The 23,723-nt window shown below is 30.1% G+C and overlaps 1 protein-coding gene across 10 annotated transcripts in view; it reads right to left on the reverse strand.

Moving 5' to 3' along the window:
• The window catches only part of LOC119616445 (RNA-binding protein Musashi homolog Rbp6-like), a 328,977-nt gene that overhangs the window by 236,872 nt on the left and 68,382 nt on the right, over positions 1-23,723 (reverse strand). The window lies entirely within an intron of this gene.

The raw sequence follows: 23,723 nt of genomic DNA on the forward strand, positions 1-23,723 counted from the left end.
TAAAATAAATCACTACTTGGCAGCTTTTCATATTTAACTTCGAATTTTTGACACGGTCTATTCACATTTGCTAATTCTTGCAATTAAGAAATCATTTATATGGAATTTACAAAAAATTTTTATTTAAAATAAATGTTCTTATTTCAATGCGATGTTAATTTCGTAGTAAACAAAAAAATATATTTTTACCGTTAAACACAGTAGAAACATGATAAGTATAAAAGCAATAAAAATTGTATTTTGAAAACATTATTTTTTTCGACCAATTTCGCGCTTCATTGCGGTACACTGTGCATTGATGACACGCCATTGAAAGGGCCTCTTAAATACCTTTCACATGATATCAAAGATGCATATCCTTTGGGAAAAATTTGACAGACTAAAAAAATTATATATCAAATTTTTAAAGTGTTTTGAAAATGTTTCTTTTAAATAATAAAGCTATAATATGTATTTGTGTTGCATCTTATATTGACATTTTACTTTAGCAAAGAGAGATTTGGAAAATTTTTGTTTTTACGAAAAAATTCTATTTTTGACATATTTTTTCAGATTTTAACCTTCCATATCTTATTTTATTCACAAAAGTATCAAGTGTGATATCAGATATCAAAAGTGATATCAGGTGTTTTTTTTTTTAATTCACTACAGAAGTTGACTTATGTATCAATATCGTCGTTATACTTAGGATGTGTCCTTTTTCTAATGGTATTTCGAGAAGGATCAACATTTTTAAACCAAAACAGTGTTGCAATTACAGTTATATTTCTACCTTTCAATTAAATTACAAATATGTTAGACATTACACAAACAAATTTGAATTTAAGTAACGACAAGCCAATGTCAATTTTTAGGTTTTTATCTTAAAAATATCATGTTGCTTGCAAACCTTAACTATGAGCTACAATAACTAAAAAACCATACAAAATTTTTTGATATTTTACATATGAACTAATTGGAATGTTTTTATACGAAAAGTAAAAAAAAATAATAAAATTTCCTACATCGACTTTAACCATTTTTGGCCACGCTCGTCACAGTGTGCACCGCCCAATTGTGTATCTTACATGCCGGTGGCCAGTTTCGTACATGGTTCTGCCGGCCCATATACAAGCACTTTGCTCTAGTACTCGAGCTGTCTAAAGACTCTTCCCAGTGCGTTCCTTATCCCGTTAAAGCCAAGAAACCACGCTACTGTGATGGCTCTGTTGTTTTGGCAACAGCACCTAGGAAAGTAATTAATGGACCGAAATACTGGTTTCGTATTTAATTGACAAGAAGTATTTCAGTGGTCACAAGAACCTACTGTGTTAAGATGAGTATGTTTTAGAGTAAACTCTAACATGCTAAACCATGAAGGAAAATCACTGGTACATTAAAGATTAAGGTATACCCAGCTCTACCAACCATCTCACAAACTCCAGCATCATTCTCATCCATCGAATACTTGTATCAACTAATACCCAATCTTTGCATTATCACCACAAATCCAACATTTGAATAATCCACTGCCTTATACAGAAACTCATCCCGAAAAATTACAATTTCTCCATTCATCAATCTTTTAAATATGAGTACCGCCACTTCGTTGATCCCTAAGGAGCCTCAATCGTATATTTTACTTAATTCTGTGTCATTTAAAATTAAATGTAAAATTTATTTAAGCATTCTGTTTTCTATGAAGGAATTCTTCAGCCATAAAAAATATAAAAAAAGAGAAAATAACACATGGGCCAAAAATTAACTCGTTATTAGTTCTAAGTATGTCTTTTGTTCAAATAACGACGATATGTACATATACATTTATTGCAAGACCGTAATACATAGTTCGACAACGACATCATAAACAGTCACTAAGAACTACCCCTAGCGAATTTTAAACTTACTAGCAATGTTATTTACTGGGATGTCATTGCGAAGGGATTTGCACCCTATGTATAACATTAATTTCACTAAAAAACAAGTAAGGGTATTATATTCGGCTATGGCGAATCTTGTATACCCACCATCAAATCATTGCCGTAAAAGGAATACTTCCTTATAAATAAACGTTAATATTTATGAATATTTTATTATCATATATCGAAATTAATGTGAACATCAGAGTAATATTTGAAAGTGGCCCTTTAATTCGGACAGTGCTCTTCCGAATTAAAAATTAATAATTGTAAAAACAAATCGTTTTATTAAATTTTTATGTATAATCATAAATAGTTTTTTTTAAGAGAGGTTTATGTGCGTGGTAAGGTTCTTTCGAATTTTATCGCTATACTCGTAGGCGTCATGAAATAACTCCCCACGAAATAACTCCTCAAAACAAAAATGAAATAACTCCCTAAAAATTTGTTCAGAAAGCAAAAACAACGAAATTTGGGGATTTAATTCGTTTTTTGGGGCATTATTTCACATTTAAAATTGGGAGTTATTTCATTATGAAAAATTTCCTCAAAATTCAAAAATCAAATAAATCCCTAAAAATATTTTTGGAGAGTTATTTCATTATATATGTAACAAATTTAAGAGTTAACCTTATGGATGAAAACAATAGTGCTATGTAAATTTTCTAAAAGATGTTGAGTTTTCCCTAATTAATTTGTCACTTAAAAAACATTAGGTAGGCATGTTATATATCAATGGAAAGGTAATTTTGTCTATTTTTCAAAACTGTATATAATTTTTGAAAATTAAAAAATTCGCGGAATACTTTTTTTAAAAAAAATTAAAAAATGTTTTTTATTCAGTTTTTGCGAAGATACAATTTTTTCAAATTGCAATAAAAATTTTATTTATGAATATTTTTTGATGAAATTTTACAGTTAGGTAGATTTTTTTACTCAAAATCCAAAATTAAATAAAAATTTCGAATTTTCTTATTAGAAATCCCGGAATTCTCAAAAAAGTTTTAAAAAATCCCAAAAATGGGATTTTTTGGTTTTTTGCCTATTATATCCATACCAGGGGCAGGGTTATCGAAACCCGTTACAAAATGATTAAGAACATATTGGGTCATAAAAAACAGGTCACTATAATTTGATATCGACTATGCGATTTGAGAATTTTTGCTCAAAATTGAATTTTCCATAAAAAATAGGGTTTTTTTGGATGGACCTGGTCCCCTCGGTATCAAAAATTTTTAGGTTTTGTTTCATTTATCGTACTTTATGTAAAGTCAGCTTTCCAAAAAGTATAAATTCTATATACATATTTGGACCCGCTATTATCAAAAAAACTAAAGTAAGGACGGTAAAAATTTTAAAATTTTAATTTTCAAATGCGAATATCTCCTAAACTATAAGAGAAATTTACTGCTACGACATTTTTTATAGTGCTCGATGAGGAGATTCTATATACGAATTTTTTTTTTAAATCGGAACTCAAATGAAGAAATAGGATCGTTTTAAAAATTTAACATAGCCGAGGTGTCCTAATTTGAGGACCCCCCGCCGGGCCCCTGGTTGGCCTATAAGGTCCAAATTCAAAACCTAAACTCGACAACACCTCCTCTTTGTGCATACCAAATCGGATTAACCGTTTAGAAGTTACCGAATTATTTCCCTACCTTTGTCAATAGAATCAGAGAAGAATTATTAAATATAACTATATGTTCAGAAGATCTTATAAACGAAATTCAGGATTGGAGAGTTTCGGACGAGCACTCCTTTTCTGACCATCGGTACATAAGATTCAAAATATTACGGCCGCCACCAAAGCCGATAAAGTTTCGGAATAAGTCTAAAACTAATTGGACAATGTTCGGAACCTTACTAAAGAACCGTTTAGGTCAGGAAACTTTTAAATTTCGAAATAAGGAGGATATAGACGCCATAGTAGAAACGTTCACAAACAAAATGAAATAACTCACTAAATAAAAATTAAATAACACCCGATTTTTGGGGATTTATTTCATATAAAACAAATCCCTAATCTTAAAATGAAATAAGTTCCCATTTAAAAATTCGACATCTGAAGATAAAAATAACAAATTATGGAACAAGTTGGTTTTAGTGACATTTTAAAAAGATAGGTCGCGCATACTTTCGAGTGGGGCTTTAAAGTTTAATACGTTTCATTTCAATCGCTTAATAAAGATTTCATAAATAGCGTAATCACTTCCTACTCTACGGTATGTCACGGCGTCATGAAATCACTCCCTAAAACAAAAATTAAATAACTCCCTAAAAATTTGTTCAGAAAGCAAAAACAACGAAATTTAGTGATTTAACTCGATTTTTGGGGCATAAAAAAATATTTTAGGGATTTATTTCATATTTGAGTTTTGAGGAATTATTACATAATGAAATAACTCCCCACTTTAACTGTGAAACAATGTTCCAAAAAGTTAATTAAATTCCCAGATTTCGTTGTTTTTTTTCTGATCAAATCTTGGTGCAATATTTCGATGTATTACCCACAGAATGACAAAATCAATATTAATTGGAAACGGACACTTTCAGCATTACATCCCAGCAAAAAATACTGCTTGCCTGGAAGCAATTTTGTAAGGGAGACTATAATCCGAAATCACTAACTGGTGCGCATTAAAAGTACATGATTTTTGTTTGAGATGAGCCACTTAGAAGCACCTAGTCCATTATTCACCTAGCCCCCATATAACGGGGGTTCAGTTATATGGGGGCTAGGTGAAATAATGGACCGATGTTAACCATTTTTAATAGGCTTCGTCTACGGTACAATAGAAGATCATGTGCCAAATTTCATTGAATTATCTCCAAAATTGCGACCTGTGGTTTGATTACAATGTTTACAAGCCCTATTCGGGGGTACAGTTGTATGGGGGCCAGGTGAAATAATGGACCGATCTTAACCATTTTCAATAGGCTTCGTCCTGGGGCAATAGAATATCATGTACCAAATTTCATTGAATTATCTTCAAAATTGCGACCTGTCTGATTAAATCGACTCAGAAAATGATTCTGAGCCGATTGGTATACTTTAAGGTGGGTATAGGACAAATATTATTGTGCGTTACAAACATCAGCACAAACCCAATATACCCTCCCCACTAAAGTGGTGTAGGGTATACAAATATAAATAAATAAACAAAACCTTAAATTAAGATAATATGTAGCATCCCGCGTCTCCTCTGTGATTTCTTCCACTCAGCTCTATCTCATTTCTTTAATTTCTATTCGACCCATATTGCTGAAAAATAAGAAAATATTTTGTGATTTTGTGTCGATATAAATATAGTAGTAAGTGGGTAAATATGTATATCAAATAGCTGTGTTAAATTCGGCTATGCGGAATATTGTTACCTCTCACCCTAATATATTTTCAAAATTTATCACAAAATACAATACGTACCTTTTGTTTTACAGTTAGATATTATTTGTTGGTGTACACTTTTTTACTCTTCACAACACTTACATTTTTACGTCAGCATTACTCGCTTTAAGATCAAATCAATAACTGAATTGTATATAGGTATGTATGTATATTTTTATTTTCTATAGCATCATAAAAACACCCTTATGTATATAATTTTAATCTCTTCGTAAATGATCGCTAAAACAGGTTCGACTGACTTAATACAATACTTAATACAATCTGGTGTGATTTCTTATATTAATTCTGTACTTTAATTCAACTTAATAAGAAAAATCATGGTCTACATTACTTTAATGAACGCGCGAAGCTCTAATATAAGGTAGACTCTCTTTTTATTAAGATTTATTTCTTCATGGATTATACCAAGTCATGCTCTCAATATTTCTTACTTCATAAGAAAATTCTAAAAAATAAAACAACCAAAATAATATAAACAGTTACTTGTTTAGATTTGTCAATTTTATCTGATCGCACGTTAGCAACAATTTCTTTTTAAACAACAGAAAGGAAAAAAGTAAGAAAGTATATAGGGCATGATTAAAATATGAGTATATTTAAAATGTGATATAGGAGGGTGTGATGAACTTCACATACATTTTTATTTTTCTGAAAGGACGTTTTTATAGAGCTAAGGTCAAATGAGGCACACTTTTATGCTTATACAAAACCAATTCGAAACGTCCGGTTATATGGGGATATGTGTAATAATGTAATGATTCTAAGTATTTCCAATAGGCTTCGTACTTGCCCCATTTGAGGATGATTTTGATAAAATATCAAAAATTATCCAGATTTAGAAATAAGTTCCAAAAATCGATTTTCTAAAACTTTTCTGCAACACCGACATAATAAATAATCAATAATGTATGCATTCTATCTAAGCATACTAATAAGATATACCAGATCTTTAAAAATTACAAAACTACTGCCTTACTTTATTGCATTTTGGAAGCTTTTTTTTAATAAAGTAAGCATTGTATTGCTTCTACCAAATTTTATCGCTTACTTTTTCTGATAATTTTCTGCTGGGATGTAGTCAGACATGTGTCATGCCGCCACTTTAAGCACTATATGTAGCTTTCAATGTGACATTTTTAAAATATTTTGCTAGAATTTATTTTCACAAATAAGAAGCAAAATTTATCAAATGTGTACTATAGATGAAATGTGGAATAGTCAACGTTTCGGCAATATTTTGAACTTACCAGAGGTAACTCTTTAGTTAGATATGCGATTATATAACTAGTCAGAAGTGCCAATTGGCACTTTTCGTGCTATAGGGTGGAAATTACAGTTTTATATTAAGTTGTTCATGTCTACTGGGACTAAAGCTATGCTACCACCTCAGCCGCACCTTTTTCTTGGTTTCATAAAAGCGGTAAATGCAATGATATAGTTCTTGGTTTGTGTAAGGTAGTCGTGGAGTTTTTATTTTTATTATTTGGCATTAAAACAGAACATCTGAAATACAACAACAATAATAGTTGCCACTTTTTATTTTTTGGCAATTACTAAGTCATTTTTGAACAACAAGCAACATGTCCGTTCTACTACAACCACACATTGCAAAATTTAAAGGATTGTATGTATATATTAATCGAAAGGTTTTATGATATAATTTATTTTATCCTTGATAAAATTAGGGAGAGCGATAAATATGAGCTTGTGAATAAGAGTGAAATCTCACTATAAGTTAGTTTTTTTTATAAAGACGTCAAATATTTATAGAAAGTTACATTTTATAATTTTTTTAAGTTTAAGGCCCATATACATACATATTAGGGAAGTCAAACGGGACTGGCTTTTACAAATCCGGGTATTCGGGATTTTGAAAATTGCAATCGCGGTATTCCGGGATTTTACGGGACTGCCTTTACAAATCCGGGGATTCGAGATTTTGAAAATTGCAATCGCGGGATTCCGGGATATTTCGGTATCCCGGGATTTTTCAGGATTTTACGGAATTTCGGGATTACATAAATTTAATTATTTTATACATGAAAATCTTAAATCTTCATTTTTGTGAAGAAAATTGTTTTATCTTGTGGAAATTAATCGACAGAAGATAAATTTAAATTAAAGCAATTCAATTAATTCCAATTCTTAAATAAAAGTTTTTAGATTATCATAATTTCAGAAATTTGGTAACTACATACATACTTCCTAAATAAAAATAAATATCACGTTCAATCCTTCGAATATCATTTTCGATCATAAGTAAACCTTTTCTTTGGAAAATGTTATCTACATTCAGAACAATTTAATTTACTTTTACTGTTATCACTCATATTTGTAGAAAGCTTGAAATGCAAAACCTTCTAGATATCATTTAAAAAATAAATTTTATATGTGACTGTGCCGAAATAAAATAAATATTCCGGTATGTAATGGAATTCGATCGATTTGAAATCAATCGATTTCAAATGGTATGATGAATTTCGATCGAGGGATGGTTTATTATTTTCTTGCAAAATACTACGCAGACAAAAAAATACTTTCCTATTAAGAGAATGAATTTAAAAAGATATGATAATTTGTATGAAAAGCCGCAGATATTGAATATTACACAATTTTTGTAGATTCAAATATATTCATGAATTCCATCAATAGTAATGTATTGATATTAATATGGAAATCAAATTGATTTTCAGAGGATTTTTAGGATTTCTTGTGTAAATTTTTGTCCAAATTTGCGGACTAAATAGAGCGAGTCTACTATAGACAAATAATGTGTATATTTTCTGGGTCTACGACGAAATGAAAAAAAAATAATATTGTATGTACTATATATGGAATCATACCGCTTTAAAAAATAAAAGGTTCAAAATGTACAAAATTAGCTGTGCTGAATTTTGTTCTGCATAAAAAAATTTTTGGCATACCACCACGTGATGGCCAATGTTGTATAATTAATTAAAATAATTTTTTTGGGTCATTTGGAATCAAAAACATCACGCACTAACACCAATTTCAGAAATATACACACTATTACCCTTTTTTACCCATTTCATCCCCTAAACGTTCGAGTTTCCAAAAATCCTTTTCTAGTGGATCTAAACAATGGCAAAGAAACCTAGTACCAAAAATGCATGAATCTAACTTTAAAGGTTTGGTCTGGGCGATGATGAATCAGTCATTATATAAATAATTGCAAGTTTTTTGCAATTGTGAGGGATAGTTTCCTTATTAAAAATTATATTTTGAAGTATTTCCGCAGCTATTATTACTTATTAAAACAACTTAACAAAAGAATAAGATGCATTTTTATAAAATAATTGAAAATATTTGATTATTGAAGCATAAGCTAGAATTAGTCTAAACACTTTTATAGAACCAATGTGTTATAGTAGGACTAAGACCCCATGTCATAAATATAGTTCTCCTACATACCGCCAGACTTTTTGATCCTATGCTCTATGTGGCGTCTCCAGTTACACTCTATCACCGGCATCTTCTTGCCCAGGAAACAGGGTTCAGTATACTTATGAGTATACTGAACCCTACATATATATACATTAGAGTGACAGGCCGTCCCCCCTCTAAAATTGTTCTTTGGGTTGTAAAACTATGTGATACAAAAAATTAGGGTGATAGGGGGAAATATCGAATATTTTTCAGTTAAAACCATATAAAGTTTGTATTTTTAGACGTATTAGATTGAAAATCGACCGTAAAAACGGATTACGTAAATTATTAGTTTTAAAAACAAAATTTTTCTTTTAAAAATTTTCACCTCAAGTCAAAAATCCATAGTCAAAACGGGTTAAAGTACAACTTTGTATACCTAATATAGAATTTTTTGTTTTATTTCTGTTATTCCTCTAATTATATAGAGCATTATTCAAATAGATAGCGTGTTTTTCGAATTTTTGAACTTTGGTGTTATATTGTTTACATGTGCCTTAAATGTCGAACTATAATGTACATAAGCTAGCTTAAGGAAATGTCAAAACCGAACGAAAAGTCTCTCAAGTGCTTATGAAAATCCGAAGAAACTTCTAGGTGGCTATAATGTACTTAGGTGCATTCAAACAATTAAGCCCCATTTGCACTTTTATGTGCCACACGTAATAAAAAAATACATATTTCATAATATTTTATCGAAATAAATTAAGTTTCTTTTTCCTTTTCATTTTTTTACTTTATTTTCTTTGTGTACAATAAACAAACAACTGATTCCGTACGGAATGTGCGAATTTGCTTAAGCAAATAAAATTTAACGAAACTCTCTTAAGTACATTATAGTTTGTCACATAAGTTTTATATGTATTCGCACAGTTACTTAAGCTAGTGTATGCATATTATAGTTAGGCCTTTAATCTAAATTTTTTCGCTCTATTTTAAATATCGTACTATATATGGTACACTAAGAATTCCCAAATATTGTAAAATTTGACCTTTGAACTCCACAGTTTATGGGTTAAGAATGTCCGATTTTAATAAAACTTCGGACATATATTTTTAAGCAATTTTTGTGTTTTATATCTTTCCGAAATGCTCTGTGCACATTATGATTCCTTTACAATAAAGTTTAAAAATTTATTACTAAATGGCCAAATTTGAGCAAAAACCTTGTAAATGCACTTGGAAACTTCAGAGCCGTTGCGCCACCTTTTAACGTTATCCTATCAGCCTAATTATACCCTCCACCACCATCAGTGGTGATAGAGGGTATATATAACTTTGTCATTTCGTGTGTAACACTAAGAAATATTAATCTGAGACCCAACAAAGTATATATGTTCTTGACCCTTATGAAATTCTAAGACGATTTAGCTATGTCCGTCTGTCTGTCTGTGTAAAACACGCTCACGTTAAAACGAAGCAATAGAAATTCACGAAATTCACCCAAATTATTCTTTCACTACATAAAAAGTTATGAGTAAAAATTTCAGACTACCTCGAAAAAAATAACGTTTTTTCCGAATTCTTAAGTAGTTTTCTCAGAAACTACCAAAGATATTTCGATGAATTTTGTCACACATTATTTTTTTGTGCCAGAGATCAAGTATGTTCAAACTCATAACAATATATACAAAGGTGTATATTCCCGGAAATTAGTTTATCGTTAATAAATCCCTCAAATATATCGGCATTAGCACACAATTTTGTACATACAAATATAATATGAATAGAAATCATACTACCAACGTGAATCGCTCCCATATAAGGTCCATTTCCAAAAGTCACTTAAACGCACATATTTCATTAATAAATAAAGCTTTTGTGTTAAAATTCGAGCTGAATATGTTTTGTGTACATACAAATCATTCTACCAAATTTCTTTTCGGATCGGTCCAATATTATTCATAGCTCCCATATAAGGCCCACTTCCGAAAATCACTTAAACGCACATATTTAATTGTCAAATAAAATATGTATAAATAATTGTCTTCCGAAAAACATTTAAACTCACATATTTCATTGTCAAATAAAGCTAGCTATCTTGATAAAATTCGACACAAATATGTTTTGTGTATATGCATATGAATCACTCCACCAAATTTTCATTTCATTAATTAATAAACCTATTGGCGGCGTTGCCAATTTAGCGCCTTTTCACAATTCAAAAGTCGCATTTTTTCCTCTTAGCGCTTTTTTGGAAAAAGGCGCTAAATTAGCGCTTTTATAAAGAAATGAAAAATCTTTTTAATAACATAAAATTATTCTAGTTTAACAATAAAGATAAAACAGAATAATTTTAGACAGTACTCTGCTCAATAACAGCTTTTTATTGGTTAGAAAATTCTATAAAAAATTCACAACAAGGGAAGTTTTTCGCGTCAAAAAAGGGAAAAGTTGTAAATTAACCTAATTTTAGTTAGGTTAACTTGAACTTAAAATTAAAATTGCATTTCGTGAAAACTATTGATATTTTAATGTGAATAATACAAAAGAAATTTTGATCGCACAAAGTTTGATTCACAAAAATTTAGCATTATTTTTTTATAACTTCACTGTGAAGGAAACAATTCCTTGACGATTACTTCAGTTTTTTTTTCACAAAGTTTTTGCTCTTGGTATTTTTGGAAATGAAGAGTTTAATTAAAATTTATTATGGCGAATTTCAAAAAATCTCTTTGACTAGTTATTGAGATCTTGATCGATGATAGCAATTAGTCATTGAATAAGAAAATCGAACATATTTGTATTAACCTTAATTTTTTAAATTTCGTTCCCGAATCAAAATTCCAATTAAGGGGTAATTTTTTTAATAAACAAATTTTAGCTAAATACTATATTTTTTAGTGACTGTGTAAAAATATAATTTTAGCGCTTTTTAGTGCGTTTTGAGTGAATGGAGGGCGCGTTTTGGTATAAAATAGTTGACAACACTGCCTATTGGGGTAATATTCGACTTGATTTTTTTTTTTTGCATAAAAATCATTATACGAATTTTTTCCGATCGGTCCATAATTGGTCACAACTACCCTATAAGGATCATTTCCGAAAATTACTTAAACGCACATTGACAATCAAAGCCATCGGGATAAAATTCGACATAAATGTGTATTTTATATATATACATAAATCGTTATACGGAATTTTACTTCTGAAAATCACTTAATACCACTTAATTCTTTATTAAATGATTATATCCATATAAAATTCGACATGAGTATGTTTGTGTAGATAAATCATTATATTAAAATGTTTGCAACTGGACTACTAATATAAAATTTTATGAACCTAATCAAAATAAGTTCCACATATGCATAAATGTTAGTGCGAAAGAATATAAAAAAATTGGGGCTTGTCAGTTGGTACCAAAGAATATAAAGAAATTGGGGCTTGTCAGTTGGTACGTAAAGGAGTTGTCATTCGGTACCTAACTTTAAGTATGTATTGGTAGAATTTTTGTATTAGTATTGGAGCTCCAACCACTTTCACCACACTTTCCAAACATACATACTTGCATAAAATCGTACATAAAAATTTTAGGAAAAATAAATAACAGTTATTGAGATCTTGATCGATGATAGCAATTAGTCATTGAATAAGAAAATCGAACATATTTGTATTAACCTTAATTTTTTAAATTTCGTTCCCGAATCAAAATTCCAATTAAGGGGTAATTTTTTTAATAAACAAATTTTAGCTAAATACTATATTTTTTAGTGACTGTGTAAAAATATAATTTTAGCGCTTTTTAGTGCGTTTTGAGTGAATGGACGGCGCGTTTTGGTATAAAATAGTTGACAACACTGCCTATTGGGGTAATATTCGACTTGATTTTTTTTTTTTTTTTTGCATAAAAATCATTATACGAATTTTTTCCGATCGGTCCATAATTGGTCACAACTACCCTATAAGGATCATTTCCGAAAATTACTTAAACGCACATTGACAATCAAAGCCATCGGGATAAAATTCGACATAAATGTGTATTTTATATATATATACATAAATCGTTATACGGAATTTTACTTCTGAAAATCACTTAATACCACTTAATTCTTTATTAAATGATTATATCCAGATAAAATTCGACATGAGTATGTTTGTGTAGATAAATCATTATATTAAAATGTTTGCAACTGGACTATTAATATAAAATTTTATGAACCTAATCAAAATTAGTTCCACATATGCATAAATGTTAGTGCGAAAGAATATAAAAAAATTGGGGCTTGTCAGTTGGTACCAAAGAATATAAAGAAATTGGGGCTTGTCAGTTGGTACGTAAAGGAGTTGTCATTCGGTACCTAACTTTAAGTATGTATTGGTAGAATTTTTGTATTAGTATTGGAGCTCCAACCACTTTCACCACACTTTCCAAACATACATACTTGCATAAAATCGTACATAAAAATTTTAGGAAAAATAAATAACATTTAAATTTCTACATTCGCAGATTTTTAAATTTATTTTGGCCACATCTAATCAGTAAACATTTAATAAAAATATTTTTCGGACTTAAAATTTCTTTTTTTGCAAAAAAATAAGTTTATTTTAAATAATTTTTTCATTTTCAATACCAAAATATACAACTTTGTTTTGTCAATTTTAATTTCAACACACAAAAATTAATTGTCAAAAAAATTAAAAAAATATTTTTTTATTTTGTGAAAAATAAAAATATTTCGGATTGTTAAATGCGATATAATTGTGTAAAAAATTAAAAAATAGTTATGTGTTTGTGAAAAAACGTCGTTCAAGTCCTATTATCCCGGTATTTTCGCGAAAAAGTTTTGAACATAGAAAAATAAATAGAACTGAAACTGAGAATAAGAAATATTACTCTCTCACATGTACAGGTTCTGTGTGAATTTAATACAATTGTATGAGTATTTTTATTTTTGTTTACATAAAATAACAAAAATATGAAAGTACAAAATGTATCCGAATACACCATACCCTACCACATTGCGAGTAAGTAGCAATAAGTTATTTAGTATTTTTTAATGTAGAAGTTATATTCAAGAGATTGATGTTTGCTTAATTAATGAATGTACTACTCATTATAACAATATATAGTCAAAATTTCGTATATATAAAATTTGTTGAGTCGAATTTTATAAATACTCTATTCTTGTATAGCATGTACCGCTTACAAAAAAGTTCAATAGGCTAATTTATGGGCGGATTACATCATTACATCGACGCAGGTGTTACAAACTTTAAGACGTAAACAAAATACCGTTCCCATTAGTGTGGTGTAGGGTGTATTTTGACTGCATTTGGGCTGCTTTGAAATTAACAATAATCGTTCATATCAAGCGTTAATTTTAGCATTAGCACAATTCCTTTGGCAAAATAGCCCCTGCTGCTGCAATAAACACTGCTAAAAGTTATGTTTTCCCATAAAATTATTGAAAACATTTTCAGAAAAAAAAACAAATTTTTCAATCGTTTTTATTTTTTAATATTATTTTCAAGTGTCAATATTGACTCAACCCAGCAACCACAAAGAGTTTATTTAAAATTAAAAATAATTTTTAATGAAGATCTTTCTTACATTGGTCAACTGATATTGAATAAAAATGGCTAATTCAAACCATTATTTCATAAAATATCGAAATATAATATCAAACAAAAATATAAAAACTTTTTAAACGAAAGAGTTTGTGTTTGTTGGGTTACATATTTTTCAACTAATACATTCTCACGACTTAGGTTTTTGACAGCAGACTTAGGTTTTGTCATACTCAGTTTCAGTTCTATGTATACCTTTTCTATGGTTTTGAAGTATTGTGAGAGAATTGAGTTCTCACAAGTGTGTTGAATTTACACAGAACTCGTCTGTGAAGAGAAGGAAATGTTATTGTTGTAAAACAATGTCATAGTCCAACTTCTTATTATTCTTTGGTTGGTACTTAAAGGAGTTGTCATTCGGTACCTAACTCTAAGAATGTATTGGTAGAATTTTTGTATAAGTATTGGAGCTCCAACCACTTTCACCACTGATTCCAAACATATATAGTTGCGTAAAATCGTACTTAAAAATTTTAGGAAATATATATTACATTTAATTTTCTACTTTCGCAGATTTTTCAATTTATTTTGCTTACATCTGATCAGTAAATAGTTAGCAAATATATTTTACGGACATTAAATCTCTTTTTTGGAAAAAAATAAGTTTATTTTAAATAATTTTTTTCATTTCCAATACCAAAATTTACAACTTTGTTTTATCAATTTTAATTTCAACACACAAAAATTAATTGTCAAAAAAATTAAAATTTTTTTTTTAGTTTGTGAAAAATAAAAACTTTTCGGGTTTTTAAATGCGATAAAATTGTGTAAAAAATAGAAAAACGTTATGTGTTTGTGAAAAAATGTCTTTCATGTCCTATTATCCCGGTATTTTCGCGACAAAGTTTTGAAGCATTGTGAGAGAATTGAGTTCTCACAAGTGTGTTGAATTTACACAGAACTCGTCTGTGAAGAGAGGGAAATATTATTGTTGTAAAACAATGTCGCAGTCCAACTTCTTTATATTCTTTGTTCACAAACATTTATCAAAGGTAAAAATTTTGTATTAAATACAAATATATTTGTTCAATTCACAATCAGGTTGTATATTGTATCTACTGAAGTGTAGTAACAGTGATTGTGAACAGATCTTTGCAGCAAGTCATAAGTTTATGTTCTCAACAGTGTGACCAGGTCTCAAAAAATGTTGCGGCTAGATCCCATCCAAAATAATGCTAGAAAAAATGATAAATTGATTTTAAAATGCCAAAAAAAATGCTAAAATTTTTTAAGTGTTTTTATGAACAATTCATATTAATTTGTAACTGAAATTTATTGTAATTTATAACAAGTAAGAAAGTATATTCTGCCGTGGTTGACCATATGAGTATAAAATTTGATTTATTTTTCGTAATAAAGCATTTATGTTGAATTGAACCTTGGTTCCGATATATTTAAACTAATTTTCTGAGAAAGGCTTTATACATTTGTATATGTATGGGGGCTAGGTAAAATAAAGGACGGACTTTAACCATTTTTAAAAGGTTTTGTCATTGGATCAAAAAGCATACGTGCTTATTATTTTGAAAATTTCAACCTCTACCAGACGGTCAGACTTACATGGCTTAATCGATTCAGAAAATGATTCTTAACCGATTAGTATACTCAAACGTAGTATAGTGGAGTAGGGTAAAAAATTAAGTTCCGTGGTATTAAGATAAACAGAAATGCTAATGTAATGTCTCTAACTTTAAAATATTTCTGAATGCAAAAATTACATAAAAACTCTATTAATTACACTAGTTGCTCATGGTATAAAACCTATATGTGTTTTCGGAAGGAAAAGTATAATATTTCTAGTTTTACTTTTTTTTATATAAACAATTTTATTTGTCTTCCTCAAAACACTTTAAAAATGGTTTTCATGTCACAAAAATATTGAAAATTCCGTTGAAATAATTTTAAATCTCGGTGAATAGATGTCAGGTTTATAACTCATAATTCCAAGATTTTTTCGGAAAAATATATATGAGAATGTATGAAATGAATTGAGAGATATATTCAAATCCGTAAGTTTGTAATTCTGGAATAAATTGTCAATAATATTTTCGAAATTTATGTATTTTTTTAATTAAAAAAAAACGTGACAAAAAAATTACTAAAAATTTGGTAAAAATAAAAAGAACAGAAGGTAGGATGAGAAAGTCCTTATTATATATTATTAATTTTTTTCAATAAATTAACAAGAACTCCTGAAGGATGATAAAAATTAAAACCTCTTTATTTCGTATAGGAAAAAATAAAATTTGTTAATTAACCGTCATATATAGCCTTTTCCAAAATTATTTGTTTTATTCCATGAGCAAACAAAAAGTATTAGTTTGTAAAATAGCGTACTGAACGTATTTGTAAAAATATATGAAATCTCTTGAATTATTTCTATCACCTCGAATTTAAAAAAGCATTGGGTTCCAGAAAAATATTTGAGAATACAACATTTTAAAGTATTCACTTGTATTGGCGTAATTTTAAGTTATTTATCTTTATGAATCTTTTTGCATTATTTTGAATTACAGTGTAAATTATTACATTTCTCATATTTCTTGTTGCTTGTGTTTGGGTAGACATTTAATTCTGATTTTTTCCGGTTAAACCTATTTCCAATATAAATCTTTTTTGCAAAAATTTGTCTTTTTTTTTTTTTTTGTTTATATACTAAAATTGCAAAAAAAGCTAAAAATGCTAAAAATATTTTATAAAAATGCTAAATAAAATGCCAAATGCTAAATTAAAATTTTACAGCTAAATCAAAATAAAAAATGCTAAATCTAGCTGCAAAAATGCCAAAATGGTCACACTGGTTCTCAATGAAAAAAAACAAACAATATCAAAAGATAGAAAATCAAATAATATTAAATTAATTAAATAAGCGAAATAAACCAAATTAATTTCTTTTAATATAAAATTTAATAATTTTTTTTATTCCACATTTTAAACTAATAAACAAACAGTTTTTAATAAAATTGTATTTTGTGTTTGTAATTTCTGTGGTGCCACTTTATCGTTTTTTATGCCAAAATCGATTGAATTTTTTATTTATATGCTGAAATAAACGATTGTCTTAAATTAGATCAATATGCTGGGAAACATTTGACATTAATTAATTTTAACATAACATGCCCTTTCAAGCCAACAAGTTGCAAAAAATAAAAATGTCGATAAAATTTTATAACATTTAAATTTATAATTTGAAAGATTTTTTTAAATATTTTGCACATATTTTATCTAAGTACCCACATATAAACATTATATAAACACGTCTGTTTGCTTTTTAATCTGCAATATTGAAAACATAAATTATTTACATATTTGAAATAATTTTTCGTTTGTAAAAAGTTGATTCTTTTCCGGCTTTAAGATGTATTTAAAGTGTGTAAAAAATTATAAAATATTATGTTAAGTTTCTAAAGTTCTTTATCCTCGAATTTTTGCGAAAAAGTTTTCAAGTTTTCTCACAGAGAAGACAAACCTAAACTAAACTTGTTGTTTAGTGGTTTTAGTTAAAAATTATGATACGGTAGACCTATGTGCATCGATTGAAAATCAATATCTTAATAATTAGTAAAAAAAATCCCATAATGAATTTTTTTTTCGACCCCGTAATTTAAAAAATTTCAAGATTGATTAGGTACAAACTTTGTGAAGAAAATAATTTGATTGATAATGTGATTATGTTTTGAAGTTATGAATATTTCAATAGTTTCACACATTCAATTTTAATTTTAAATTCATATTTTATATTTATATTTTATTATCGTATTGCGAAACATTATCACCCCTATCGCCAATAAAAAGGTCTATACCCAATAAACTAAAGAACGATATGATAGCGAAAACGGTATTACTTTTTTTGGGCGATTATGATATCATATTTTGTTATTGAAAACGATATTATTACAATATCGTTTTCAAATATTTTGTTTCCAATAAAATAAAAAAAAATACAAACATTTTAGAAAAACTTCAAACATTAAAATAATTTAAATAAAAAATTTTCAAGCAACATAACGAGGGACTATATTCACTGTCATCGCTATCTGTCATTTTTATGAAAATGAGATTTTGATGGCAAAATATTCAGCAAACTATCGCGCATCAGTGATATAAATTTCAAAGAAAAAAATATATTTTTTGGCAATTTTATAGCATTTTTTAAATTTCTCTATCTTAAAAAAAGAAAAATTCTGAATGCAAAACTCTCAATCTTATCCAAAAATTGCTTCAAACTCGATCCCTTTGGATAATTTTCTGTTGCAAAACAAGTCTTCTTAATAATTTGGACATGCTGAACACAAATCCGTCAAAATATTTAAAATCGGTCTAATAGTTTTTGAGATATCGCTCATTATGATACTAATTAAATCAATTTTATTGTCGTGTTTAACCATATAACATTGATTTTGGACCAAAACATTATAATCTGTTGCTTTTTCAACAATTTGGTTTCTTTTCCTCCATTAAATTGTATAAAATATAATATTTATTGATTTTAATTCAAATAAAAATTTTATGTTTCCATGAAAAACTCTCTATCTGTTGGTTGAATGAACATTTTCGTAGAAAAATAAGCTCTATCTGATATAAATTTGTGAATAATATTGTAAATAACGCAAAAATTAAAATTCTTTTTATATAATGGTAATATAATGGTCGTAAAAATATATTGTAAAAGAAAAAATTAAAAAATCTTCACGAACTAGCGAAATAAACAGTTTTTTTGCTCTCCTGAAAACTTGTATTATTTTAGATAGAGACTATTGAATATAGTCCCTCGATAAGAAAACTAAAAGGAATTTTAAAATAAAATCAATTAAATTATTGAAGAATAATCTATATAATTAATAGGCAAGACGATTTTTTGTGACCCCTTTTACTCTTACAGTATACATCTGATCTTGGCAAAAAATATATCATTTTAAAGGTATTTGTTCGCAGATGTGCACAATATATATCTATATAATTAATAGGCAAGACGATTTTTTGTGACCCCTTTTACTCTTAAGGTATACATCTGATCTTGGCAAAAAATATATCATTTTAAAGGTATTTGTTCACAGATGTGCACAATATATATTAATGAGATCGGTTCAGAATTTTAGGAGCTATAAGCGTTTAAAGTTGTTACTAATACATAGAAACAATAGTCACACGTACGTATTCTTGAAATTAAAAACAAACAAAGCATGAAACAAAACAAAAAAGTAAACAAAACGGCCTTTTAAAAAAAGAGAGGAGAGTGCAGAAACGTTTAACTTCTCTGTTGCTGTTTTCTTTTTGTATTTTGCAAGTTAACTTCCTTTGTTATGTGAAATTAAAAAAAATGATTTTTAAGTGGACACCGACTTGTCCACTATAAATGAAACACGCTAATTTTTGGTTTACAATTTTATTCAACGACCGCTTTGGTCAACCTCCCAAGTAAGACTAACTCTAACAATATTTTTTAAATACTTAAATCTAAATAATTCTGCTGATGCAACTTATTCCATTCCCACGTTGTGAAATCTTCCAGACGAAATATGATCCTGCATACTAGCTTGCGCGTGTGCACCGTCAGCACAACCTTGTGTAGATTTTTCCCGCTCATGTATACTTGATTGTGTTAACTCCTCCCTTGCCAAAAATCTGCGTCCCGCAGATTGGGGTTTGCATGCCACGTTGCTTGTGCTCTGCAGCGGAGGGAGACGCACTTGAGAGTATAAAGCTTTCCAGCATAGGTAGCCTAGGAATGATAGGAGCAAAAAAATAGTGCAATCCGCTACTATAGAGTAGTGGTATTTTGTGTCTAGATTTTCTAAATTTTTTATGTTTTGTAAACTCATATTGTGAAGATATCCTATGTCAAGCTGCCGCCTTTCTTCTAGGATGGTTGTGACGATCTGGGGTAGGATTTGTATAGATGTCTCGCTTCGGCTGGTGTACGTAACGTTTTTTATTTTCACTTCTTCGTTGTTAAGTCGCACTGCGTAGGTTCCCGAAAGGAATTTAGTAATGTTACCACTCTGGAGATTACCTCTAAAATTGGTAATGAATATGGTGTCTTCCATAACAAGTTCGACAACCTCTTCTTCACAGGATCTGTAGGAACATTTTGCTTCACCTCCTTTGATGAGAATTGAAACACAATCATCTTCAGGGAGTTTTCTCAAGCTCGTTTCCTCACACACGGTATTGTTGTTGATTCGCATGCATGGTTTGGTGATGCCATATGTCTCTTTCTCATTAACCAGCAACGTGTTAAACGGTAAGTCTATAACCTTTCCTTCCTGAATGGATGGTTTGACAATAAGGTAGTTGTACTCAACTTCTCTTACCTTGGGCAGTGAAAGGACATAGAGAATCATTGAACCGTTTGTGCATACCCTTGGATCGGCGTACTCGATGGCCTCCAATTCATTAGAATAAGGGAGTGTTGCAATTTCGTCAATTATGCGGTGAATTTCTTCTCTGTCGAGTACATTAGAGTTGACTATGCCACCTTTGGCCATTTGCGCGGCTCTCATAACCTCGTTTACCTCTTCTTTGATGACCATTATTTGGCGTAGGATTTGATTAATGAATTTTTCGACGTTCGTTGCATTGACCTCGTTGTGAAATCGCGCCACCATTGCATTAACCTTAGATATTGTTTCCTGTGACGCTTTAAAGAGTCGATCGTTGATCACGTATTGGTGATTATTATTTTCAATGATGCTTTGTTCAGACCTCAACACATTATCCCAATCTGCTGCATCCGGATTGCCAGCCAACCACTTCCAAGCTGAACCGATCCAATTGATAGAGCGTTTCTGCTTCTTGTATTTACCCCTAAGCGTATCTAATTGGGAAAAAATTGTATTAACATGAAAATCAATTACCATCCGTTCTTTCTCATCCACAGCAATTTTTTCCAGCATTGCCACGGTTTGGCCTAATAGGCGCTCGTATTCCTCTAAGTTGATAACATGAACCAGGTTAAACCTTCCATCAACCAGACAACCTTTGCCGTATTTGAATGTAACCAACTGCGAGTGGTATTCGAAGATTTGTAGACTGTTCACGGCCGTGAACCACGTGAGACTGGAATGATAAATGTCGTTTTGTCTAGCTCTACGATTAGTTTGTTAGAGTGTTAGTATGATTGTATTATTAAAGTGTTAGTACGATTAGTACAATTAAATTTCTACTTCACATTTAACTAAATTCCTACTTCACATTTTCACTTATATAATGTTTTAACGTTAATAGATTCTTATTCTATGTTAGTTTTCCCTTTATCTTAATTAATTTCATCTTTCATTTCCGTTTCTATCTCATAAATTTTATTATATTCATCTTTAAGGCTGAAGGCCACATTCTCGTTAGTAGATACTTATTCTAAGTTAGTTTTCTCTTTATCTTAACTAATTTTATCTTTCATTTCCATTTTCATTTCATAAATTTTATCGTATTCATCTCTAAGGCTGAAGGCCACATTCCCTCTTTTTTCTTTTTTGAACTAGGTGTGATTATCCGCCATATGCAAGAAGTGCAAATGATAATCTCTTAAGCCATGGACTTCCTTTGCATTATGCAATTGGCATTGATCACCCTTGCTCTAAAATAAATTTTCACCATTGCAATGATCTTCATTCAAGTTATTTTAATTACTTTCAATATACTTTCGCTTAAGCTTCCATAAAAAAATATCTCATCTCATATTCATCTTTTGCCCCAATTGAAGGCTTCAATTCAGTTCAAGGTTTTCTCAGTAGTACGATTTCCTTATTCTTATGGCACCCATGGGGAATTGAACCCCTCCGCAAATATGCAGTTTCCACTATAGGTTTTGGGACCATTTACTTATATTTTTTGTGTGGACCGTAGATTCCGAGTTATCCCTTTTAGCATCAAGCGTTAATGGTTTAATTGCAAGAAACTTACTCGTGGTACGGAGATCTACCACGACTTATGACAGTGAGGACATCACTATCACAAATCGTTGTCCCAAAAAAAGAAAATCGCATTAAGAGATACCATTAAGTTCAAAAAATGGGTATTGTATCCAATTTCCCATTTCCTCCACTTCTCCTTAAAAAAGGTAGAAGTTTTATCTCCATTTCCCTCCTTTCATCATTCACATGTCTATGGGGATTTGAACCCCTGCGTAAATACGCATACCGCTAAAATTTAAGGACCCCATAGGTATCCTTTAAGATTTAATGTGGGTCTTGTGAATCCTTTTTCCAGTGCTCGTTTGCACTGTGACCCGATTGTTCCTATCAACAACCGCTTTCTCATAAAGCGGTCGATGCTTTGCCCTGATCTGCTTATTCCTAACATGAACGGTATCACCCGCCTTATAATCCTTCGATAAGACACGACGCCTAGAATTATGTCTCTCCAAGGTTGCCTCTTGCTTTTTCTTTATCGATTTTTTCACCTCCCTGTTCAACTTTCGCCTAAAGTTCTGCAACCTTTGGTAATTAATTCTCTCAGCTCTATTAAAAAAAATATCAACCGGTTTCCTATTCGTTACAGAGTGGATGGTGCTATTGTATCGATCGGTAGCGAGCATTATAAGTTCCCTAATACCTAAATCCCTATGTTCGACCTTTAAACATCGATAAATTTCCAGTAAGGTCGAATGGAATCGTTCCACTTGTCCGTTCACTTCACTACGACCTACTGGAGTCAAATATACCTTGACACCAAATTGTCGAATCACGTTCATCACTATTGGGCTGATAAAACCTCGCTCATTGTCAGTCACTAAAATACGTGGTGTCGAGAAGTAATTAAGGATTTCTATAATTCTCTCCTTCATTTGCAAGGCTGAACGATTCCTAAGAGGAAAAAGTTTCCCAAATTTTGCAAATTTATCCAAGACACTAATAAAATACTCATTTTGGAGTACAAAAATATCCATGTGCAATATTTCACAGGGATAAGAAGGAATCGGAGTTGCCTGAAGCTTAGGTATCGGCGGATTCCGATCATATTTGTTAGCCTTGCATATTTCACAATTCCTCGTATACCTTCCTACAAGACTGTTCATCCTAGGGAAATAGTATTTTTCCAAGAGCTGTAGTTTATTCTCGTCCTTATTCCTATGTGCCCTTCTGTGCTCCTCTTCTATCAAGGAACAGACCCTATTTGGACAAGTTACATCTTCTACAAGTCTCTGAGTGATCCGTAGCTTATAATGTGAAAAGTGTTCCAAATAAACCTCCTGTAATAGCCACAAATACTGTTCAGGAATTTTAATCCCATTTAAGACATCAGGTCTAAGTTTTTCCCTCAGGATTCGTGTAAGATTTTCCCTGCTAATTTCCTCCAAAGATATGATGTGTCGGTTGTAGCCAGGATGAGGATTAATATGTGTAATCATATCTGATTGGAATTGTCGTATTATAATCTGAATACGAAAAACGTTAATA

The sequence above is a fragment of the Lucilia sericata genome, unplaced genomic scaffold (genome assembly GCF_015586225.1).
Source record: "Lucilia sericata isolate MDLA Ls3-8-SP2 unplaced genomic scaffold, ASM1558622v1 Contig000072F_arrow, whole genome shotgun sequence".
Classification (NCBI taxonomy): Eukaryota; Metazoa; Arthropoda; class Insecta; order Diptera; family Calliphoridae; genus Lucilia; species Lucilia sericata.